The sequence below is a fragment of the Paramormyrops kingsleyae genome, chromosome 1 (assembly GCF_048594095.1).
Source record: "Paramormyrops kingsleyae isolate MSU_618 chromosome 1, PKINGS_0.4, whole genome shotgun sequence".
Lineage (NCBI taxonomy): Eukaryota > Metazoa > Chordata > Actinopteri > Osteoglossiformes > Mormyridae > Paramormyrops > Paramormyrops kingsleyae.
In genome coordinates this window covers 5,909,967-5,936,463 of record NC_132797.1, presented here as the reverse complement: position 1 = coordinate 5,936,463, position 26,497 = coordinate 5,909,967, and the positions used below count along the sequence as shown (strand labels likewise).

General features: G+C 45.4%; 1 long non-coding RNA gene across 1 annotated transcript; it reads right to left on the bottom strand.

Moving 5' to 3' along the window:
• Positions 1-9,663: 9,663 nt before the first annotated feature.
• Positions 9,664-25,809, bottom strand: LOC111833249 (uncharacterized). Its single transcript, XR_002835710.2, has 3 exons — positions 25,424-25,809; positions 24,465-24,516; positions 9,664-11,329 (listed from the first exon to the last, which is right to left on the bottom strand). It is a non-coding gene; the product is annotated as an uncharacterized lncRNA (long non-coding RNA).
• Positions 25,810-26,497: the final 688 nt, after the last annotated feature.

Sequence of the window (26,497 nt, the reverse complement as noted above, 5' to 3'; positions counted from 1 at the left end):
TTAGGTTGGCTTTGGAGTGCCTCTGCTAATGATAATAGGTTGTAAGGAATGGGACTTTGTCGTCATGGTTGTAGGCTTAGATCCAAATAGCAACCCTGCTATGATAACCTTGAGCAAGACGTGTCACATGACAGGAAGAGGTTGACGTGAAGCACCTTCAAAGGAGCCGGGTCGGTATAACTGCACAGCAATGGTTACAGTAACCGGATCCTGGGTAGCGAAAATCGATAAAGCTCAAGAAATGAGACGTTCAAACTCTCGAGGGGACTGTCCGATCACAAGTTAGTCTCTGAGTGAAACTGTGCTGGAATTAGAAATATTTGGGATGTTCGAGTTTTGCTGACAACAGGGTTATTTTAGAGCTTCTACTCTAGCTATGGAGAGGCTGGTTAAAAGGCAGGGGGCTAGAGAAATCTTTAGGGATGCCGGGGAATGCTGCTGTTACGAGGACCTGCTAGACATGCCAAGGTATTTGGTGATGCGTCGCCTGGCTGTCTAGCTGAACTATTAACCCCTGCATCAGCATAATGATGTGCTCGCGCCTGGCGTCGGGCTCTACGGGATGCGTTGTTGTTGTGCATGTGAGGGCGAGACGATCTGTGACTGATTCGGAGCAGTTTGAGAAACTGCTGCTCCCTGTAACCCAATTATGTCGCTCGCTCATTATATCCATGGTCGAAAAAAGCTTGACTCTCATACGCACTTTCGCCGGAGAGAAAAAAAAAAATCCTTCTTTCCACTTCCCCCTCATTTTTCAATTTGTGTGCCTGACACATCCAGCGTGTGTAGCTTGTATGAAGCCAGCCCTATCGGACAGCAAATCCTCAACTCATTATTGTGTTCCAATGTGAATAAATATTTATGTCCACAATCTCATTGCACTCTCCGATTGTAGTACATATTTTGGGATATGTATGTAGCTGCACTTGTTGGAACATGTATGTACTTATCTGTGAATATTCCAACGCAGGAAATACTCAGTTGTGCATGATAAACAAACATGTAGCTAATTCTTGGGATAATCATGTGATAATTACAAGGTGTTCATTTTTCGTCATGACGCGAACAGAGCTTGTACATCAACAGTGAAGGCCATTACCAGCATATCTTCTGGCATTAACCCCTAGGATGGACAGGGAGCTAATTGAGTGGGTGATTCAATAGCACGATGAACTGGATGTCACATCGAATCTCTTCCTGAAGCAGGAAGGGGCAGGAGAACCCCTGTAGTTGACTTGTGGGTGGGAAATCATTTTGTCGCACAACACATGCTGCTGCCTGCTTGTCACAGGAAGAGAGTGAGACGTTCGGCTAACTAATGATCGCTGAATAAGGCTAAAATAAAATGCCAGGTCTTCATTAGGATCAGCGAGGACTAGCTGGAGACTATGCTGATGAGGAAAAAGCCTTTAAATTTGGTACTTAGTTGGCACAATTATCCAAAGAAACCTAAACCTTATACCTGTGTTTGCAGCTGCGTATTTCGCTAAATCAGGATACCGATCTCAAAGTCGGGGGTGATCACGTGATCATCATGTGACAGATTATAGTAGATTTACAGGAAGAGGAATAGCAGACATGCATTTAGTTTAATCCAAACTTGTTTGCGTGCTAATGCATACTTGCAGAGTTTCATTTCCTGTCTCTAGCTTTGTGTAATTAACAAATGGAGACAATGATTAACATCCTTTGGCTTTGCGTAGTGATTTTCTTTCCCGATGCCTTTGCATATATGAATATGTACATTAAAGCAGAAATGTAATTAATTGCAGAAAAATCATTCCTTCTAATTTCTAGTAATCCTCTCCTGCTCTTAATTTAGAGGCATCATTAAAAGCAGAATTTTAAGGTCCACATTAACAGCATTTTGCTCTCTGGTTTCTTCCAGAATGTGCGGGGGGAGCAAAGAAAACATGACCGTGAATACTGCAGAGGGACTAGCGCTGGGTATAACCTTGAGTAGTTTGCTCTAATTTTCTAGTTGACATTGGGGGCGGGTGTCTTGAATGAGTACGTTTGGCAGAAATTGCAGCTTTACCCTCCACGGCCTGTCAGCGCGCGAGTTCGGCTCGGTGAAAAGCCCGTTTCACACTGAGGTGGACGCGCTCAGTCATCCGCGCGAGCCGGAGTTCACCGCGTGCCGCTTCCCGGTAGGCTGGGAGAGTCACTTCTGCCCCGTCAATTATCGCATAATTCAACAGGCGGGATGTTTTTACATTTAAATCGGTTATATACACGCGCCAAAGGAGGGGATCTCAATAAATGTGCTTTAGGAGTTTATTAGCATTAAAAAAAAAACGGTGGAGTGGAGATAAAGGTTTTGGATGGAGGGGGAGGGGTGCCACTTTGAACCGTTCATTCATCTGTGTACGTCCTGAAGCCAGGGGTTATTCCTGGTAGACGGCAGGGGTTGTCACAACATCGTTTATCACCGCTCCGGAATACCGGCCATCCGGTGCTCGCAGGGGAGCGCGTCCGAATTCGGGAAGCGCTGCCGGCACTCACGCGGGTCGATATTCAAAAAACGCTTGCACCGGACTCTGGTGTAGATCAACAAAGCTCGTTCAGAAAAGGAAGTGCATGAGGGAGGGAGGCCCAGAGGCGGGCATGCACGGAATCCATGCGGCTCGGGGCAGCTTTAAATATGTCAAAAGCGACAGCCGCAGAACGGCTGATCCACATCGTGAACTTGGCCAATTTTTCAGCCGGCTAAGCGTGGTGAACATACATCCACGTAAGGTTTACTGTACTTGACAGAGGACCTTTTTGATGCATTTTATTTTATTGTTTCACATAATTTATTTTATTATTGCAATCCACTCTCCTTCAGACACTGAGTCGAAATCACCAAATAAGGTCCTTTCACTTGTTGCCAGGGAGACCGTTATGTTTGTTAGAATGACTTGCCCGAGTCTTTTCGCATTTTATTTCACTGAATCCAGTTGCAGACCAAGCAATGTAATTCTTATTTATATATTTAGCTATTTCATGTGAATTATATTCAAACCCATACACAAAAAATGAGAGGGCTGTTATGACTGAGGGGAGGGGTTGCGTTTGTTTTGAGATGTATTAAAACTGAAAGTGAGGTTACTGCAGTCAAATGTTCGCTGTGAGGTTCATGCCAGGTGGAGATATCAAATGTAGCAAACAGTCATTTAAATGCAAAAGAGTCTGCATGTTCAGTGGTAGCGAATCTAAAATATACAAACATAATTTCATTCTGTCGGCAGAATGAAAAGTGGGACAGCTGATTCACTTCCCTGCTCCCTAACTCCGTCTGATGCTTTTAGCATAATACAGTTGCAGTACGGACCGAAATAAATTCGAATTCGGGAGGACCCTATTCTGGGGACAGTAAATCGAAACATGAACTTGCAGTCAAGACACAAATCGGCAAGAATCCCTTTAATAATGTCATACACGCCCCACCCCCCACACACATAAAATGAACTGTCATGGGAAACCCGCAAACATAGTATCGGCTGTTTTCCACCATTAGTATTAATTTATGCTACGTCTTAATGCCTTTTAAATTTGTTTGTTTTTTCTATCTTTTATCAAGTATAACCTCATTACTGAAAGAGTTCTCGTCGTCATTACTACGCTTCACCCCAGTGAATGTCGCAAGCTCTTCAAAGTGTAATAATGGCTAAAAACCACACCCTACGCTCCTCACGCTACATCCCATCTCCAGAGGCAGCCTGCACTAAACCGCGCAGATAGCTGTCTGCACTTTGCACCATATCTGAGCCTGCCTCATTAAAAAAAATAAAATTATATATCTAAAAAACGGGCATAGAGTATCTCAGTTGGCTCTCAGTATGACTTTCTGCATTCAGGAAAAACTGTCTCAGTATTGTGAGGGGGGGTGGATCTCTCTTGGGAGGGGGGTTGCTATCCAAGGGTATCTAATCCAACTAAACGGGCGTTGAGCTTAGAGATGGGAGCTGTCAGGCCAGCTTGGGGCAAACAGCACGCCGGGGACTGAGAGCAGCGCGCGATGCAAGTACCCGCAGAGCCTGCACCTCCAAAGAGGCTTTAAAATAGAATAAAATAAAACCAAATGAAAAGAAATACCTTTCACAAAGGTTGTATATTCTTAAAAATTATGAACAATCAGCCCCGTTGTCTCTATTATTTCAATCAGGATCCGCCGTGCGAAGCCGGTCCGGACCCGGGTCCGCTTGACGGTTAAATCAGTCTGCGGGACGGTGCGGTTTAAAGCCTGCATGCGTGTTACCGCTCCGGTGGCTGCGGAGGGGAAGATGGTGCTTGTCCTCATTTGTATGCTGCTGGTGTCTGCCTTATTTTCACTGAATCTCACTAGAACCGTCCTTGTCTGCCTACTTCAGCCCCCCCTCCTCCCCGCGGCGCAGGGGCGCAGCCGCGGACGGGACGGGGAGCTGCGGGATCTGGCCGGGCGTCTCCCAGGACCGCGCATCCCTGCGTCGGGATAATGAAATTTAACGCGACACTGTTGACCGAAAACAAAAATGACAGTGGGTCCGGGAGGGAATTTTTACAGACCCGTAGTAACAAAATAAATAAATAAATAATAATAAAAAATTGCAATTTCATCTGACCCTGCTGGTTCTTCTGAGATTTGATGCGGCAAAATTACTAAACCAAGACGCCCCTCTGCAATAATGACATTCCCCCGTTAACAATTTTTATCCTCCCCCATCCCAGGCATGGCTATCAAATAAGGAGGCAGAGGGAAAATGTAAATTGAATACATGGCGTGCTATGGGCATGTGTGCTATTAATTCCTGGAGATTAAATGACTATACATTACAGAGACCCCCCTCCCTCAGGTAAATCAATTTCCCCGAACGCTCGTCTGCTCAGGAGTAAAATCTCAGATAACGGTGCTTGTTAGTGTCTCTTCATTTCTAATGTGCCTTTTTATATGAAACTGCCGTCACATGCTGTTACATTATCGATGCTCACGTTAATAAAAGAACAGTCAGGTCGTTTTCTCGTTACCTGGGCATTCTGGTTATACGTATCGGCAGAATAAAATGGCCATCGTCTCTTTTTAATCATGTTTTATGAAGAACACCGTTTTATTACCTTGACATACGGCTGCTCGCACAGCCAGGCGGACCTAGGCGCAGATGTTTTTTCCTAATGAGTTTAAGTTGAAACTGTCCATTTCATAACATCAGTTATATTGGCCGAACCCATACGTTTTAATAGCTCCTCATCCAGTACCGGATTTCAGTGACCAGGAGCTTAGGGCAAAGGTGGTATCGGCCCTGGACAGAATGCCAGTCCATCGCGGTACACCTACAGCATGGGCACGTTATATATGCGTCAAATCCATCTTTATCTTAAAAATATACTTAATGCGCCAGCTTATGGGCCGTAACAAATAAAATACGAAGCCTATTAACTAATGAACTATGAAAAAAAATATTAGTGTGAGATTCAGTGCATGTCGTTGTAAACAGTTAAAATGTTTTAGCGTGATAAATTAAATAATATCGTTTGCTTATAATAAACACAGCTCACTAAGCAGATGTTTGGTGGACTGGCAAATGAGCACATGAGGAAGTGATCTCACTAAACAGGACACGTTTTCCCGTCACTTAGCGGACTCTGCAGAGATGGACTTCACAGCTGAATCACTGACTGAGAAAGGCGTTTATCTGAGGCATATTAAGTAGCCTGTTTAAGTTTTTAACAGTAACCTGTATCTCCTTCTTTCGCAGAGTGCTGAGACTGGCAGGTAAGAGATTTGCCACATGACCGAAATGAGTATACCGCTCGTCTTGGAGGATCTGCAATGCAGCAATGACGAGCGTCTCTCGTTGTCAGTGGACGACATTAGGAAGGGCCTCCTTGCTCCCAAAAGGAGAACCGAAGCGATCCTGTGCAAATAAAGGCGAGATCCAGCCCATTGGCGTGACAGCTCCAGGCCGCCAAGGTTGTGGGTTCGATTCAGGCTTTGTATGTGTGTGTATTTGCTTGTATTTCTTCATTTACATTTATTTAATTAGCAGATGGTCTTAATCAAAGCGACGTACAGTTGCAAGAGCTCAGTCAGCTAGTCTTGGGAGCGATTTGGGTTAAGGGTAAAATCAGTATTACCAACTGCAGGATATGACCTTCCGATCACAGACACAGGGCTTAAATCACAGAGCTGCACACTGCCCAATCAAAGTATTCCATGGGTTTTGCTTTCCTTGCCTAGGCTGTCCCTGGTGTGTGTGTGTGTAGGTGTGTGCCCTGCGATGGAGTGGCGACCCCTACAGGCCGTCTCATGCACTGTCTTCCAGGGATAGGGTCCAAGCTCATTGTAAGTCAGCAGTAGAAAAGCGGTTATGGAAAATGGATGCATGTGTTTGGTGGAGGAACCCTGACAGTTTTAATTATTAAACACTTTTTTTCCCCTCTGTGTTAATGACTACAGAGGATCATGGTTTTCAAATCGTTATGCTTTTTCTAATCATCTTCTAGTCAATGCATATTAATGCAAATATGTCACATTTAACAGCGATTTTGGTTCAGCTTTCGCTCTACAAGGTATCCTGCTGTTTCTCAGGATATGGCAGTCTGTCGTCTTTGGTGTTTGCAGGTAATTCTAGGTTTTAAGAACTGTAGAATTTATTTTTGGCCAAAATGTCACTGGAAGGTCCAAGGCACTCCTGTTAAAGGATATCTGTTTGTATGCGTACCAGTGAAGGGACTGCTGATAGGCTGCATTACCCGTAGGATGGGGGTGGGGCTTATGCTCCCAATGAATCAATCATGGTATCACATGTCATATTACCAGCTGAGAGCATGTAAGCTCAGCACCGGGCATGAAGACATCTTGTGTGTTTGTTTCTGGAGTTGCAGTTCAAGTTGTCTGGGGTCACCGAGCATCCTGTCCTTCTGCGGATAACCACAGCGTCCAGAATCATATTCAGCTCACTTGAGGCCGTTCAGTTTTAATCATACTCTCCAGGCAGGAAGTACTGCTTTACTCGGTCAGCTCCTGTCCACCACGGAGAAAAGTAAACAAAGTGAACTATCACTTTTCAATCAAGTTAATGTGACTATACATCACTTAAGAAGACATGCTGGCGATGGCAAGGTAACAGCAGACAGGGGAACGTGATAGATTTTCTGCCAAAAGATGCACTATGCCAATCATGTCAGATGTAAAGAACAAGGATGATGAAATGAGTAGGACAAGCATGCAGACATTGGGGGGGGGGGCAGTTTCACTCATACTCAGAGGTAATGGAATGTCCCCATATTTTACAGAATCAGTCAACGTCTATAACTTAAATGAATTAAACGAGCTAGGCCTTCATCTGTCTCACATCCTGATCTGTACTTAAAGTTTGCAATAGTTTTTTGTCCTTTTGGGCTCCTACCTGTTGAATGTAGACCTTTGTTAAATTTCCATTCGTTATGCCTGTTTGAGTAGGAATCTTAAAATCTCAGCTAATCCCCTTCTGGACTCGTGGCTAATCCTCTTCACTGGTGTATCTAATTAATAGCATGACATAATTTGGATGTGGGGTGTACAAGGAGGTTATAATGTACAAGGTATGAATCTGGACAACGCTAAAGGCTACAATCATTAATCCCACTGGATAGAGACACGGCTGTAACGCGAATAGAAATATGGAAATAAATGATCTTATTAGCATGAGAGAGAAATTCGGATTATAGTGATATATTCTGGGGTCTGCAGTCCTTCTCAAAACCAGTCACAACATACAGCTTAGACTGACTCTGTTACTGGTTTGTACAGTAGGATGTTTCACAGAGCCTGAGTCAGGTTAAGTGCTGATGCTGGGATTTGTACCAGCAATCTCTTTTCCGGTGGGGGCGGGGGGTTGCTTTGCTGAAATCATTGTGTCCGGGGGGGGGGGTCGTTTCATCAGCTTAGAAATGCATGTGCAGCCCGCTTCTGGCCCCAGGAATTGCTCGCTGAAAGCTCCAGAGGAAATAACAGTCTGCAAGCCTCCCCCCGTCCTCCCCATTTTCCATGTTCCTTCTCAGAGGATTACTGGGGTTGGTACCTCACATTCTGGCGTCGTGTCATTCTCACTGTACCTCAAAGACTCCGAGTAGGAGCGGAAGGTGTCTACTTACGGGGCCTGTCGGCCTCGGATGAACGAGTCGCCAGGCATTTCCTGCTGTGAAGTGTCATTCTCCTTCCTTCAGCCCACTTCCTTGCACGTGTCGTCTTTGGTGGGAGAACGGTGAGGTGGCATGTTCTCTGGGTCACTGTGCCAGCCCGCACATTCCGTTTTGGGCACGAAAGCTTGTGGTCGCCTTCATAACGCAAGTCAGGCTTCTTGGGGAAGGTGGCCATGCTCCACATCGGTCACGCCCTTCAGGAAAATGCCGATCGACCTCATTCAAACCTTGCTATGGGTTACTCTTCAAAACTTGGGCTTGTTTTTCTCCTTTCTGATCTAACAATTGTGTCTTCCCAGATTGTTTAATCTTTGCTGTTTGACTTCGGTAAGAAACCGATGAATTGCAACATCAATGTTGTACTAAGTGCTGCAGATTTTGGTTTGTTTTATCAATAACATCGATAACGCTGATATATGATGATGCGTTTGGCGAAACTACGCTAGTTGTTTCCGTGGTACTCAGCTAAATCTCGTCTTCGTTAGCTTCTATTTATGACCAATGACCTAAATTACAGTTGAATAGACTATGACGCATAATCAAATAGTAACTTAAAAAATAAATCTCTTTTAAGTGGATTGTATTTATTTATTTCAGTCACAGGTGAAAATGAAATTTCTGTTTCCATTACTCAGTCATTGGTCAGTCTCAAATGGTGAAATGATAGCATGTTTAGGTGGTAACACCCAGTCACTCTGGCAGACCCAGGCAGATGACAGACAGCTAATTTCAAATTTAGAATCAGTGTTTTCATTTATTGCTCTTCATGTGACAATCTTGGGCAAAATTACATTTTAATGGGAGTAAGTTGGGGTTATTAGACTTAGGAAAGAAAAGAGGACTGTCGCACCTTGAAAACAACTGTATATATATATGTATATACACAGTACTGTACAAAAGTCTTAGGCAGTCAGAGAAAATGATATTTAAATGATCTTCCTGGTTGCAAGAAACTACGATATTATGTCTATCAAAGTATGTTCGCTTAGTTATTTTGAAATCTCTCATAAAGTCACCCCAGCATTTGCAGTAAACATTTAACGTGCCCATGTATTTTTTGACCTGACCCTTACCATACCATGTTTGCCTAAACATTCCCTCACCCAGTTATTTACCTAATTAAATCAATTTATTAATTGAGCTGGTGGTCTATTTTAAGAAAGACGCGGAATGGCTGGGGTGCCCCTGAGAAGAGGTTTGTGAACTGAAGCGATGTTCTTATTGTCAGCCCAGATAGAGATCTGTAACTTTTTGCAGGACAGAAGAAATTCTTGTTAGTTTTTATCGTGTTATGGTTAATTCGCGTATGTTCCAATGTTAAACTGCATTTTTTTCTGATCAAATATACACTTGCTACCCAGATAAATAGCTTTAAACATTTTCTTTGACTGCCTAAGACTTCTGCAGAATCCTGTACATATATACTTTATACATATATATTGTGATGGTTCATGAACCTAAGGGGGAATAAAAGGAATTCACAAAAAACAGCTTTTCATATTAGACTGCACAAATTATATTTGCTGCTTTATTGGGGAAATAACATTGAAAATTGAAAACACTAACATATCACCTTTGTGTAAATTCTTCACCCGCTGCTTGGAGGAAGGTAGATAATTTTATTTACGACAGCATATGCGGAGACTTTAAATGCACCAATAAAAAAAAATCAAAGCCAAAAGATACACTTCAAATTGCACAACTTCCTTGGCCTTTACTGAGAAAGCAGTTTTCTGGTCCTCTCATAATTGCATTTACTTCATAAATTTGATTGAACGAATGTCACCCAGTAGACAAACAGAGATCAATCCGTTTCTTCCTCCGCCAGCCTCCTATGTGTCATTGCTGCGAGATTTAAAGACTGCTTCCAACGTTCTGCAATCGTTTGCTTTTCCTGGAGTTTCAGTGTCCTGGGTTAAACCATCTCCCAGGCCGGTAGGGAGGGTCTAGCTATCTGTGTCAGCAGCTAGCCAACTTACCTCCCGTGATATTTCTACTGTCCCTCTTTCCAGAAAATGCCTAGTTGGCCCCCAGCTTATGCCAGCGTGGCTCCCCGGGTTTTGAGGTCAAAGGGTGGAGGTCAGAGGGGGCCATGCTGGAATGCGGCCTACCACATGGCTGAGTCATCTGGACGTGCTCGAGCCGCGCGATTACCCCCCCACGAGCGCCATTTGTCTGCCGAGGAAACGTCTTCAGCAGTGCAGAGAGAGCAGATGCTACTTGAAGATGCAGATGAATAGCATATCTGACACTGAAACAGACTTGGGCGAGTGGCGAATTTGGGTCTCTTGTGCTTGGCCGTCGCTTGCTAAGATGGCCTCCATTCCTTTGACGTCTCCCTGATGCTTGTGAAATAAAAGAACTCACAGAAAATGGCTCAAAAAGAACAACAAAAGCATACAAAATAATAATAGATAAACATACATTTATTATTATTATTATTACATCTTCATCTTCCTCTGTTATTTCCGGAAGCATGTTTTTCTGTAGCTCGTATTTTGTAAGCATGCACATTGAAAAGGTAGAATTGGCAAGGCCACTAATTACAAATTTTTGCAGGAGTGCTCATACATCTCTCGAATGGGACACACTCTATACTACTGGATGATATGAGAAGAAAACTCTATACATGTTTCTCTCATTCACTGTGTGTTAAAACTGCTGCGAGGTAATGTTACCTAATCAAAATGATCTATAGAGCAATATCTTTATAATTGGTAGCTTGTATGTGCTCTAAAATGTTAAGATATCTATTACATATTTAGGATAATTCCTGCTTCTGTCACACCTCTAAAATAAAACAAAATAATAATTGTAATTACTGAAATGAAGAACATTAATTTTCTGCATTAGCAGATAACACATTCTAAACTGTGTAGCATTGTAGAGCCGAACACTGACGTTGGCAGCTTTAATTTAAAACTCTGACAAATTGATTTATTTGAATGTAGTCAAGACATAGCTTCGGAACAATTAATTCCGTCAAAAGAAAGCGTGTGAAGTTGCCAGTTTAATTAGACGTGGAAAAAAGAGAGACTCAGAACCGCTGGATTTTAAAGACCTACCACCATAGTCATCACTCAGAGAGCGATTGCTCACACATCTGGTTGCCGAGATCCCTCGATGAGCAGCTGGTTTAGTGGGTTTTTCACCTGGGGGATGGGGGCGTGGCCTGGACAATATTCTGGAATCATCATGGACAAATCTTAGCACATGCTGCCTAAGGGTGTTTTGTAATATATAATAGAAACAGGCTTGGTCTCTTTCAGACCTCCAGAGCCAAGAGTTTCTGGGGCTGAAAAGGTCACGCATGACATGGTTTCATATCGAGGGAGATGTCTTATATTTTTTTAAAATAGAAGAACATTGTTCTACATGCTATGGTTGAACAAAACATGCATTTTTCTCTAACGGAATTCGTACCTCGAGGTACAAGTAACCTATCCCATTTTCCCAGTGTTCTACAGATCGTTTTAGAACCGTTCTATATTAGCGTTAGGGAAATAAAATCAGACTGACTCTGGAGAAAGCTTTCCAGCTTGAATTGAAGACCTGGGAGAACTTTGGTGCTTCACAGAACACCTTCATAACACGTTCATGAGCTCGAATCACTCCTTCATAAGCAGAGCATAAACATTTAGGAAAGCAGTCAGTGACCACAGTTGCCTTGGAAACGCTCCTCAAAGGACCCAATGTAAGAGTTTTATGACCCTTTCATACACAGTGTTTCATGAACAATCCACAGAACAATGATGCATAGCTGGCGAACCGATTAATCATTCCAGGACATTTTCTTTTTTTAGTCGGGGAAACGTTCACCCACATTCACCCACCGGGATGGGCGTAGAAGAAGGAGTGAAAATCCCCTGCCTCTGTTGGGTCCGTGTGGGCGATTGCAAAGAGCCACCCCACCTTCGGGCGGGGTACGTGCAGCTGGGCACTGTCCGGGAGATTTATGTGACCCTTCAGTCTAGTGCCGATGAATGCCACCCCAGTTCTGTCACACACAGCTGGCACTAGAAGCTTCCGGAAATAAGAGGCAAAGATGCAGACTCCTGCGGGGGGCAGTTCTGGGCCTGGCACAGAGCCAGGAGATGCTTTTGCTGCGTAGGATCATCTTGGTCGGTATTGTCTCGGCTTTTGATGTATTTATGTTGTGTTTAAGATCTCCGCAGAGCTGTGGGGGTAACCGCTACTCTGCTTGACAGGCAGCGTGAAAGATGGCACCCGGGGAACGCCACTTTTCATTTCAATATGCTATATATAATGATATTATTTTTTTGCCCTTGGTCAAGGACAGCGTGTAGCTTGCAGTGTAAATTTTACCGTAGTTAAAAGGCTTGGTGTTTACTTAAGCGAGTCAGGTTTTCGCGCGCGTGACGCGGAACCAAGATCTACGGCGACGTCGCACTTTTCATGCTCTGCTCCTCGGAGTGTCGTGAACTTTTAATAGCGGCGGCCATAACATTTGCGTCCACAGGACCAGAGTAACTCTGACTTCTCTGCCGGAGGATAATTACGGGATAATTAGAAAGAATGGTAGGTAAGGATCCCTCCAGGAGGCGAGTGTGAATTCATTACTGACTCAGAGGGATGAGAAAATGGTCCATGGATGGTTGGGGGGGGGGAGGTTTGGGAGGGCCGGGGGGGGTTGGGGGATGGTCAGACTGGAGTTTTCTTACGAAGCCATGGGTGAAATTTACAGGGGACAGAGACGGATGGCTGGGGTCAGCGGTGTTTAATCGCATTTTAAATTGCATGTGTGAAACTTGCTTTGCCGTGAGTGTTTAACGGCAGGTCGACCCGGCCGGTCCAGTCCCTGGGCTTTTCACGTCACACGTGTCACGCTGGGCTGAAGGTTACACTCAACAAACCATAAAAATGAAAAGGTGAAGCTTTTCAATTTCAGGAAAGCACCATTCGTATCATATTTTATTTTTGTATTTTTTGCAGAACTATACATACAATCATACATACATACATACATACATACATATATATATATATATATACACACAGGGGTGCACATAACTGGTACACAAGTACGCTTTCACCTTTAAGAACGATATATAAACAAAATATAATGTATTTTAATCTTTATATGCTAACTCAACTTCATTTGCGGTATACGGGTTAAAATGCAAGGTATTTTCTTGTCATAGCAGCGCAAATGCACATAAAATAAGTTCGCATTTGCGCTTTTACAAACAATAGATTGTCGCACGTATCGTTCTTAAAGGTGAACCCCTGTGTGTGTGTGTGTGTGTGTGTGTGTGTGTGTGTATATATATATATATATAGTAGCAAAGCAGATAAGAAGGAATCCGGGTAGTAACCTCAAATTGCAAGAGGTTACACTAATTACCATTTAATTTCATAGTATTATTCTTTACGGAGGAGTTTCTGTTGGCATATGACCACGTGAACATTAAGGTCCCCTTAAGGTCCCCTTAAGGTCCCCTGTGGTGTCGCTCACAGACGCCTGGAAGCAAACCCCCGGAGCCTTCGTTCTGCGGAGTCCGCATGGCCGGTGCTGCCGGTGCTCTGGCGCTGTTCTGTTCGGCTTCTAAACCTCCCACCCGCTCCGAGGGCGCCCCTCTTATCTGACGAGGCCGTCCCGGGTCTTAGGGAAAGGAGCTGTAGCTGTGGGGGCCATTGTGTGAAATGGAGACAATGTCCGCGGCGGCACCTTAAAGCACACCGCCCGGGTGACCCCCCCGGCAAAGGTGCCCTGGATGGCACCGGAGACTTTCTCTTCCGGTAGCTTCCAGGCGTTTGCAATAACTAGCTGATCCCTTCAGATTGACTGCAGCTGTAGGCACCAGCTCAGCCAGCAGCAGATTAAACCCAACAAGAACACAAACAAGCGAGACATACTCTAAACTCGGCCCTGTAAGCTTGCTCATTGCACTAAAAAGATTAAGTTCTTATTGCGGTAATAAAAAAAAATAGCACTTCCAGATAAAGGTCGTTATTTTACACTTTGTCATCAGATGACGAATGCGCTGCATATAACGCTTCGGATACAAAGCTGATTATATTATATCAAATGTTTCGCTTTCGCAAATTTCTTTCGGGCTGTGCAATAAGTTTTTGAGGTACTCATCCATCAGCATCCGGTGACTTTACGTTATCTGAGGCTTCTGACGTACTTATTAAAAGTGAGTTATTTTCAAAACAATGAACAAGAAGGGCTTCTTTTTTTTTAGCCAACAGCGATGAGTAATTTGAAGCGAGTGTAACTCCCAGGGCTTTAAATCCCGCTGATTGTCACACGGCCGTTTAGCGAATGTCTGATACGGCTGTAAATGTAAAGTATTTGCTGCTCATTTGTTTTCTTGTATCGTAATCCTGTTTCATCAAAGCATCCTTCATGTTGTCAGGATTCCACAATGCTTGTTTGTAAGATGATGCAGGTGAATTAAACTGTTACCAACAAGATAATAATAATCATAATTCATTGTTGCTTTTTATTATTATAATAATAATTATTATTATTATTGTTATTATAGTGAACAAAACACTGACCGGACACGAAAATTGATGGTACTGTTTTTTTGCTCCGAAGCGTTATGGTTCGTTCCCCATTTGCTCCCGCATCCTTGCTCCTTATTTGAACCTGAAATGGATCACAGCACCTGTGCCGGTCCATGTAGCTCTTGACGTAATTTGGCCCCATCCGGGATGTCCACCGCGCGATATGCCATGCTTCTTGGGAACCAGATAAGCTCATTGAAAATGATGAAGGAGGAGCGATAAGCACATCCACAGGACAATAGAAGCAGAATCAAGCCGGACAAGATTTAATGAGAATTCTGGGATAGCGGTGTCTTCTGAGCCTCTATCTCGCTGGTCGTGTGCCACCGGGGAACCTGCATTGGGGTATTTTAGCGTGATAGGGGCTGATATGGGTGAGCATTCAGGACAACTTGTGATGACAATCAGCTCTGTGCTTCAGTGGGCTTTGACCGGTGTACACAGTCATGGTGGGCACTGCCAGACCAAAATTCCCACAATACATCCCATCAAGGATTAAATTAGCTCACAGTGAGGAGTCGCTTTTCTATCGCCCAAATGTTGGATGAACCGCAGAATGTTGTGAAGGTTGAGACTTCTCAGACAAATAAATCGAGCAGATTCTTGTAGGAAGTCACCATAAAACATTCTTCCATCTACAAAAAAAAACAAAACACTTTACAAAAACTTTCTTGGCACCATTTTGAAAAGTAAAGATTACTTTAGCAAAGAACTTCGTAATTGTATAAGATCCGCTGTACTTGTTTCCAGTTACTGGGGAAGGGGGCCGGGGTGCTTTGTAATCTCCCATAATTCCATGCAGCCCATTATGCCATCGAGCCAAACCGTAGTGATGACGCGTGCCAATGCTGAAGCGAGGGGGGAGGGGCACCCGCTGCATTCTGTACCTCTGTCTGTTCCCAGGTCCAGAACGGCAGCGTTGGGCCAACTGGCTCGGAGTCGTCAGAAGGGGCGTCGTGCCACAAGCGGGGGGCACTGCTGGGAAATTTTTTTTTCCTTTTGCTGTGGATCAGTGGGCCTTGTGGCAGCACATATGGTGCCAGGAACTGGCCCGATTCCTCGTGTGTGTGTATGTGTGTTTTTTTCTTCCTGAAGCGGGTATGGTACGGTGTTGGGATCAGGCATGGGGGGGAGGGGTATCCTCTGCTGGGATGGACACCCAATTCCATCTGTTGCCCGTCCCCTTCTGGGCTCAAACAGATGAGGTCCGTTTGGCGTGCGGCTGCGGCGCTGAGACGCTGCTGTTCCTCCCCCGCTGGGCGTCTCTAGGACCGTTATTTTCCTTTACCTCGGAACACAGGAACCCGGGCGACTCTCCCTGAAACGTTCGGCACCGTCCGGCCTCAGGAATCAAAAGGAGGCCCCCGTAACGCCATGGGCGGGACGGCTCAGACGAGCGACGGGCGTACCGCGCGCAGGAGGCCGCTAGCGCTCATTAGCCACGGAAGCGGATCGGCCGTCGGGAACAGCCCGGCGCACCTCGGAATAATCCACGCCGCTGCTCTCTAAAGATAAAGAAGCTTCTGCGCGTCTCCTTATCTGAGCCGGGCCTCCAAACGCCGGCTGCAGATGGAGCTCGGCCTGGAAGAGAAAGCGCAGGAGAGCCGCGTATTTACATTCTGCCCTGGCCACCGGGGGAAGAGGAAATAAACAGAGCATGAAGGGAGGGCAGGTAGTGGAACGGGGAAGATGGCGTGAATGTCAGACAGGCTATGGATAGTTAGACAGCTCCTGTACGTCGACGAGGTAGGAGACACGCCAGCGCTGAAATCCCACCACCGCGGCCTCGCAGGCACCGAAAATTCAAACAGATGACGGCAAAAAATATCTCCCTCGCTTTCCCATTCTACTCCCAAGACCTCGGGATTTTACGGCCGTGCGGTTCTCACAGGGAGCCCTGCTTCTGGAGACAGTCCAAGCAGAACTATGTAGAGACACAGGAAATTGCCGGGTTTTCAAACTTCTGACCGGTGGAGGCGCGAGTCCTTTAGACGTGGCCTTCTTCCAAAACCTAGAGGTCTTGCCTGTTTCGGCTGAAGTTAAATTGCAATGACTTTCAGAGATTCCTTTGCATTTTTAACAGGGTTGCAGGTAAGAGCGACTGTTCTTGAAATCAGCCAACCTGTACTTACGAATTTGTAACTGGCACAATCATTAAAGTGAAAACAAGACGACTCTGAATGAGCAATAGATTCCCAGCTCTCTCCCTGAATAAGAAGCACCCTTGGTTTCTGTGCGGATCCTGAGGGAGACGAGGCATTGTCAGGCATCTCAAGTGAAGCACTGGAAACGGGAGCAGGCCCATATTAACATATCAGTGGAACGTCAGTTCTGTTTGTGGGTCAGATTTCAAGCGTTCCGTCTTTCATCCTCATTTGAATTCCTCAAAGCCGCTGAAACCTCTGAATTCAGCTATACGCACGCGTTACACCAACATGTTTTCCTTAATCACGATGATGGGCAGCTAGGGAATACTCCGGAAAATGTCGTCCAACAAGTGGCATGACACAAGGCCTGCGCATTTACAGGGAAGTCCAGCTCTCGCATAATCCCACGGGAATGAAATGACACAGAGCCGTGTCCGTAAACATAACACTGGCTTCGCAGACGGACCGTGAAGGTGCGGGGGGAGGAAGCATGACTTCACTAGGTCCTTCATCCAAAAAACGGTAGGCTAGGCAGCGTCGCCCGATCTCCGCCCTTTACAACCTAACACTAATTCTGGGTGCCACATTCTTCCGGGCTCCCTTTCAATTCCCCCGGAACGTTCTGGCTTCCAATGTGACAATTTGTCCCAGAGTATGTTGATAAACGGTGGTATATTTTTAGGAGATGCTGCAACTTCCTGTCAGACACAATGGTTTCGTATGTTAAACATGGAATCATAACAGAATGCATAAATAGTTTTTTTTTTATTTACAGTGGGGTGATTGCGTTTGGGAATGACATTATTGCATATTATTGCAAGGTACAATTTTGTGCGTGCTTTAAAAAAAAAAAAAATAAAAAAAAAAGTTTCCCAAGGTTCTCCAGCCCCCGTTCCACCCTGATTCATAACCCCAACTTCCATGAGACCATCATGCACCTGCCTTGGAGTCAGTTATGGTCACGTCAAGGTGATCTACACCTTCATAATGCAAAGGGAACATTTTAAATCCGAGAGGGGGAAAAAAAAATCAAATTCTGCAGACGTGGCTGACGATTTGATTTTCTCTGCCGCAGTCATATCAATCTTATTCTATATTGCTATTGAGTTTTTCCACTTTTAAAGTTCTTTAAGAATGAGTCTATACTCTGCTGAACTGTAATGCTTCTTTATTTTTTTAAATCACTGTTTTTCAGCCGAGTATTGATTCCTGACCCATACATGACGATAACATTTTCTTTTGAATTTCCTTCGAAATCAGTTCTGTTATTAAAGTAGATAGTAACAAAAACACATTTCAGGGGGTTTGCTGAGTTTGCACTTATGACAATATATGATTATATATGGATATTGCTCAGTAATGTCTGATGCATTTGTTTTACCACCTACATAAAGACAACTTCTCACATGCAGGCATATCAGTTTTAAATAACATGTTAAGGTCCACCTTTGTCTTATCTACAAACACCTTAAAAGGCAATTACCGTCTGTTTTATTTACAAAGATGTTCATTCTGGAATGTGAACCAAACTCATTCCAGTCTAACCTGTAAGCGATGTTCCACAGTCCGTGAATCATATAATGGATGCAAATAAATTCACTTAATGCTGCCGGCTGAATATTAATCTGCGGTGGATCTCACTGCTCTGCTTTTTTCTTATTGATGTCAAACACTTCATGAAAATCTTATTCAGTGAGGCCTTGAACTGCTAGGAAACACATAAGCTGCATCTATGAGACGGAGGAGTGTCTCAGTGGGGGGAATGACTGACCCAGCAGGCTTTTGCCACAGGCTGGGTCAGTCCAATGCAGCTCCCAACTGGAGGGAGTCATCTTCGATTTAGGAACAATTGCAAGGCTGCGCATTAATTGCTCTGCTCTTTTAGGGGTTTTCATGGTAGGACACATTCAGAACTTCCATCCATCCGCTTTCTGTGACCATTCATTCTATTCAGGGTCACGGGGGGTCCGAAGCCTATCCAGGTGGCTACAAGTGCAAGGCGGAGAACAACCCAGGATGGGGCGCCAAACCATCACAGGGCACAAGGCGGAGAACAACCCAGGATGGGGCGCCAACCCATCACAGGGCACAAGGCGGAGAACAACCCAGGATGGGGCGCCAACCCATCACAGGGCACAAGGCGGGGAACAACCCAGGATGGGGCGCCAACCCATTGCAGGGCACAACGCGGAGAACAACCCAGGATGGGGCGCCAACCCATCGCAGGGCACAACGCGGAGAACAACCCAGGATGGGGCGCCAAACCATCACAGGGCACAAGGCGGAGAACAACCCAGGATGGGGCGCCAACCCATCACAGGGCACAAGGCGGGGAACAACCCAGGATGGGGCGCCAACCCATCACAGGGCACAAGGCAGGGAACAACCCAGGATGGGGCGCCAACCCATTGCAGGGCACAACGCGGAGAACAACCCAGGATGGGGCGCCAACCCATCGCAGGGCACAAGGCGGAGAACAACCCAGGATGGGGCGCCAACCCATTGCAGGGCACAAGGCGGAGAACAACCCAGGATGGGGCGCCAACCCATCACAGGGCACAAGGCAGGGAACAACCCGGGATGGGGCACCAACCCATCGCAGCGCACAAGGCAGGGAACAACCCGGGATGGGGCGCCAACCCATCGCAGCGCACAAGGCGGAGAACAACCCAGGATGGGGCGCCAACCCATCGCAGGGCACAAGGCAGGGAACAATCCGGGATGGGGCGCCAACCCATCGCAGGGCACAAGGCAGGGAACAACCCGGGATGGGGCGCCAACCCATCGCAGGGCACAAGGCAGGGAACAACCCAGGATGGGGCGCCAACCCATCGCAGCGCACAAGGCGGAGAACAACCCAGGATGGGGCGCCAACCCATCGCAGGGCACAAGGCAGGGAACAACCCAGGATGGGGTGCCAACCCATTGCAGGGCACAAGGCGGAGAACAACCCAGGATGGGGCGCCAACCCATCACAGGGCACAAGGCAGGGAACAACCCAGGATGGGGTGCCAACCCATTGCAGGGCACAAGGCGGAGAACAACCCGGGATGGGGCGCCAACCCATCGCAGGGCACAAGGCAGGGAACAACCCAGGATGGGGCACCAACCCATCGCAGGGCACAAGGCAGGGAACAACCCAGGATGGGGTGCCAACCCATTGCAGGGCACAAGGCGGAGAACAACCCGGGATGGGGCGCCAACCCATCGCAGGGCACAAGGCAGGGAACAACCCAGGATGGGGCGCCAACCCATCACAGGGCACACTCACACACCATACACTCACACACCATTCACACACACACATACCTGTGGGCAATTTGGTAACTCCAATTACCCCCAGCATGACTGTGGGGGGAAATAGGAGTCCCCGGGGGAAACCCCACGATGACACGGCAGGACATGTGAACCCCACACACATGGAACCCTGGCGGAGACTCGAACCCAGGTCCCAGAGGCCACCCCGCATGTAGAACTTATTTCCCTGTTTGTATATCCTTTAAATTACTAATTTCATAGTAAGCACTACTTATATGCTATAATGTGTAGCTCTTCAGCCTGAATCATGTGTGTGACACAGCTGAGCATTCTAGAACTGCCATTCAGTGTCGTGGAACCACAACTGTTCCGTTCTGTGACTAAGATGACAGTTCAGGCCTTTTAAAAACAACGCCCCACACCTCATTATTCATTCTTCCCCTGGTCAGAGATTTATAAAATCAATTATGGGATCTTGTGGGGAGCAATGTTCTCACAGACACTAAACAAGTGTTGTGGAAAGTACTGCCATTAATGAGCAAAACTCGGGGTTACAAGGCAATTATCTGTGCGATCAATCATCGTTTCCGAGGTCTAGATGCTCAACACGACCTGGAAAACATGCAGTCTCCCATCTTAATAGGTGCAATTTCACCGGATGCATTACATAACCTCAACGATTGCAACAATATTTACACCACAGAAAGCTTTTATCCATCTGCATGTGACCAAATTAATTTGCTACTTAAAATATGACATGAAACACATTCATTAAAAACAGGTCAATTTCCATATTAAAAACTACTTGTCCACATATGACAATATGGGCACAGAGTTGCTTGAATAATACAAGTCTCATTTTTCCCTTCGCTCTATAAAGTATTATTTCTTATTTTAAAAGACTTTCCTAGTCCACGCACTAAATATAAACCTTAGAAGGGCAACAATCTATGACATTCAAATCTACTGTTGGACATTCTTTTCCTCATAGCCGGACACCTATGCCTGCTCAAAGTAAATCTTACCGAGCGCTCACTTCATTTGAAATTCCAATGGCGTCCAGCAGGCGCAGGTTGTAATTAAGTGATGGTAAATTAAAACTTGCTAAAGTCACTCGCTGGAGTGTCGGCTCACTTGGTAAATGACATGCAAGGCCTGACTAATTCTCACAGAACCTCTGTGGATTTTTAGCTCATGGCAGAAAGCATTGGCTAGTGTTGGATGTGCATATAAGGTCATGTGACTGGGAGTGGCAGAAGGCGGAGCCATGGAACTAATTAAATGGAAACGTCCCGTTTCTCAAAAGGCTCGGAGAGGAATCAGATGCTTGCAGGATTCCCTCAAATCGGCACGTCCCGCGAAAGCAGCTTGCACTGGTACACCCGCTGGCAATGCTTTCAAATAGAATGATGCAACAAATAAGCAATTGCTTATCGCAACTTATTTAGCTAGTGTACTTAACAATGTGGCTGTGTGAAATCGCTCCATTATGTGTTTGTCAGATAACACGAACCTAGTTGTTTATCAATCGCATCTGCACCCCACCCTGCATAAATTTATTTGTTTAGCGCCAATCAAACATAGTGCAGAATGGAACAGAGGGTGATTCTTTAAACTCAAGCTCGAAATTCGAGATGGAAAAATCACGTGGAATCTGCCTCTTTAAGGATAAGAACACAGCAAAAGATAACCAGCTTTGAACTGAATGCCCTGACGGGGGAATGTAGCAAGGAAAAAAAACCTCAAATGATGTGCTGAACATAATAAAAATTTTAATAATACAAGAGCCATTCTCTGTCTTCCGAATAATCCTGCAAACATCCTGTCTCTAGACCCAGCTGATAGTATTAGTGTAGAATATTAATTTAAAATGAATACACCCATCCATACAGCAGCGAGTACAGTAATTGTTATTTAAAATATGCTAAATAATAGATCAGTTAGTTGAGAATTTGTGTGCCGCGTTCCTTTCCTGTCACCGCTGCATAGGTCGATATAATTAAGATTTATTGCTTGCTGATTTCCTTCTATCCTGTTGACTGTCTCGTCTTGGCTGACGCAACTCAAAGCCAAAGCCATTGGTACAGGCCCGGATGTTTACCCTGAGTCTGCTTTTATCCCAGGCCATTTGCTTAAAACGGCACCGAGGAAGATGCCAGATAAATATGATTGCTTCGCAAATTCTCCTGTGATGCCCAGGCTCCTGGCACGGTGACAAGATCAATACACTCAAAGTAGAAATCAAACTTGGCTACTCTTACCGAAACATTCCTCCTCGAAGCGTTTCACCTCCAGTCATGGGTTTGGCTTGAGTCACTTCGGAATTAGCCCTTGACTGGTGTCAGGCCCGCATCGACTATCTGATTGGTTGCTTTTCCCTGTCGTCCGGCACATTCCCCAGAATTAGCTAGCTGGCTGGCTGATTTGTACATTAAAGCTAGCCTTGGCCCACCCCAAGGCTGGGTAACCCCAAACACCCCGCTCCCCAACCCCCTGGAGAATGCTGTGGCCCAGCCTGCATCTCAGAGCTGGAACAGGTCATATTTTAAAGGTGACATTGCAGCTAGATCGCGAGGATGTCCCCTTCCATTTTTTCCTTGATTGATTACACGTACCGAAACCCGAGCATGGGTCTGTGTTCACTGGATGTTAACTTTGTATCTGCAGCATAAAGACAGCATCACCAAAACCAGGAGTCATAGTCGGTTACTTGGCCATGAACGTGCTATAAGGATAACGGGCTTTTCCGAAGTCGGTAGCATGGAAGCGTGGGTGTATTGCGCAGTGGATATCCTGACAAAAGGTACACAAGGAGGCACAGACGGCGTGACCCACCCCCGGGAAAATTCAGGTTCAAATAAGAAGCAAGTATGGAACTAACCATGAAGGGAATGAGCAAAAACACTACCATCAACAACAACAACATCAACAACAATAACAACAACAAACTCTGGGCTTACTATAACCCTATACTGGAAAAACATGAATTTATGAAAAATTGATTTATGGATACTATAATAGTAAAAATGTTTTTTGTCGGGTCAGGGTTTTGTTCACTGGCATCTGCTGCAACATTTTGTTTGTAGAAGCAGCCCGAATCTGGGGGGGGGTGGGCTGAAGCAGCATTATCTCAGCCGTGTGTGTCCCGCGCACTCCCAGCCGCGCCCCCCCGAGGAGGCCCCGACCCTCTGCTGATGAACAGTTACGGCACGCCTCTCCTCTGTCTATCAGTTTGGGGGGGGGGGGGGGGGGGGTTTGCTGGGTGCTCCTGTCTGGTGGTGGTGTGGCTGATGGGCTGCCAGTGGAGCAGAAAGGACCGCGGAGGCTGGCTGCTTTCCAGAGACGTGACGGCCTGATTTCATTTTCAGGGCGAGGCGATGAAAGCCCAGCCCTGGGCACACAGTAAGTCTGAGCTGACATTTTCCCCTGGTTGACACACATGCGATGAGACAGCTGTTTGTGCGACAGGGGTATATACAGGGGTGGGGCCACAGAGGCAATAGCCCCCAACTGAAAGCTGATTGGCCCACTCCACGGTCACTCAACAATTCAAAATATACCATTGGTTGGCCCCACTGTATTAATTATGGCCTCTTTTATGCCCCTCCTGTCACCTTAAAAAAATCCTAGAATCACCCCTGTTGTGGGACTTCAAAGGACGTTTCCCACGTTGTAACCGTTCCTGCGCCCCGAAGCGTCATGGCGACTTATTTAATTAAAACTGGTGGCCCACGGGTCACTGTTTACTAATGGAAAAGCGAATGAATTAATTGCTTGTGACCCCTCCCCCAACTTGTACAATTGGCTGGCAAACCTGGCACAAGAGCCGCGATTCTGTCCTCCAATCTGGGTGGCGCTTTGTTCTTAAAAGTGAGCCGGCTAATTACAAATACGATGCAGCTCACATGTGACGGGCTTCAGCGAAGAGGCCAGCAACGACGTCTGACTGAGTATTTAATCTGAAAAGTTCAGGCTGGATGCAGATATTACGCTAAAGGAGTGAACAGGAAAGCAGTGGAGCGGAACAGGAAGGGGCCTCCATTTTTGGACGGGATTCACGTAGCTCGGGAGAAACATATGCCGATGAAGCGGCCTCGCTTAAAATGCTTTCATCTCGCACGTGTCCTACTTTCAGTGCCCCCCCCCCATTCCCCCTGCATGGGAAAAGGGATCATGGGAAATGAGGCCATGCTGGGAGACTCGCCGAGCTTCAGACGTGCAGCATGGTCACGTACCGGCTGCCTGGGCCCGCATTTTCACGGCTGTGATCCCCATGCAGTGAAAAATGCAACCTGGTACTTCGGCAAACAGTCTGAGGGGTTGATCAGACCATTGTACTTACATTTTGTGTCCCACCCCCCAATATCAAACTCTCACCTATGTAGTTGACCTTGTTCTTGCAAACAGTGATGGGAGGGGGGGTTGACCACTGGAAAAAAAAAATCATATTAAATAACAATATTAGATCATTAGTGACAATGATAATACTAATAATATTAGTCTGTATGGTAATACTTTACTTCAGGGGGCACAATACTTAGTACCAACTCACCACTGCACGAACAATTCTAGCTACTTAAGATAAAAGATGCTTCATGATTTATTAATGATGAACGAACATGACATCAGTATGTAACTAAGACTTAGTTTGTGAATAATTAATACATAAGTAATAGCGGAATAATACATTATTTGTGCCCCGTGAAGTGTTACCGCCTGTATAAATGATTTGATTAAGTTTCCCCTAAACTCCTGTATATACTACAGGCTGAAATATAATGATACATATAAAAGTGACAGAATATTATCGCACAAATGGGCCGCACATAAACACTGCCGGGGAACAATCGCATCATTACAGTTTTTTCCGATGTATTATGACATTGCTAACATTAGTAAACCTTTTAAGTGTGTCTGGCAATTTCCAAAAATACCTCAGCGCAGTTACAAATCCGCCTAGTTTTCAGTTACAGTTGTACATCCCACTACTACGCTATATAAACTCCGAAAAGGAGGCTAGGCCTGTATTTTGATAATAGGCAATGTCAGCCATTAAACTATATAAACACATTCATAGGCGGTTTTAGATTCTATAAAGGGGGGAGGCTTCAGCCATACTATTTCTTTTTACGTTTCCAGATCCATTTAGCAATTCGACCCGTATTTTCGTATACAGGCATCGTGGGTGGCGTCCCGTGCTTCTTTTTCTCGGTGGTCGAGTCCCTCTTGGGCTCAAATCCCACAATTAACCAGTCCCACATACGCAGTTGTGTAGCTTTATGCATGTGTGCAAACGCTAGCACGATCCGCAGATATCACACAGGAAAGGGATTTACCTTTTAAAATGTAATTTCACGTCATTCTTTCTCCTATTGTTGGGCGATATCCGAACTGTGTATGGTGAAATTGTCCCAGCTCTGCACGTCCGCAAATACATTTTCGTATTAAGCAACAACGTCAGCTGTATTATCTGAAAAGTTAAAGGGGAGCCCATAATCCTCTCAAAGGACAAATTTCCCGCTGTGTTATTACTTTGAAACGGCTCTTAAAAATGAAGAACAGACAGAATTATTAAGCTAGCATACTAGTGTAGAGAGTTAAGCCATATAGTGAATTTAAAACTTCGGACTACGGAGGACTCGCAGGATCGCAGTCATACACATTAATGGATCTCATCTACTACTGTGTGTCAAAACGCTTGGCAAAGGTCTGAAAATGGAGTTTTGGGAAACTGTGCTGGAGAGCGGCTCGGGGTGAAGGCCTTCGCATCAATGCAGCCCACGCGAAAACTAGCGGCGCGCGTCAGCGACGCGCATCGGCGGCGCGCAGGCGGTCTGGAGAAGCTCCTACCGCATTCGTTGCCGTGTCAGCATTTCACTAATACAAGCAGCACACAAAACAGCAATGGGATTTATAAATAGGAAAATGTTGTTTAAAACATTTTTCCTTCCGCAGCAATAAACAACCATGTATACATCTCACTGATAAGATAATGAAATAGGAGTAGATTCCGTGTTTTTGTTTATAATAATAATAATAATAATAATCATAATAATAATAATAATAATGTTTTTGGTTCTCTGTGGTTGGGAAATCTATGTGGTTGAGCCTGCAAATTTATTTGTCAGGGTGTTCTGCTGCATTCCTGTCCAGTACCTGTGGTTTTATTTACTGCAGGATGGCCAAGAAAATTTTTGCTTGTTAAAGTATTTTTTGTTTACATTATTAGATGAAGCCGCGACCCTCGCCAGGAGAAGCGGTGGGAGAATGATGGTGATTAGGATTATTAGATGAATCACAGGCGCACACAAACATTTATAACTTAATATTCCATCCGCCTGCCACTAATTCAGTATAGGGTCACAAAAAACATGGAGCCTATCCTATGTAGTGTATATGCACACTGTGGA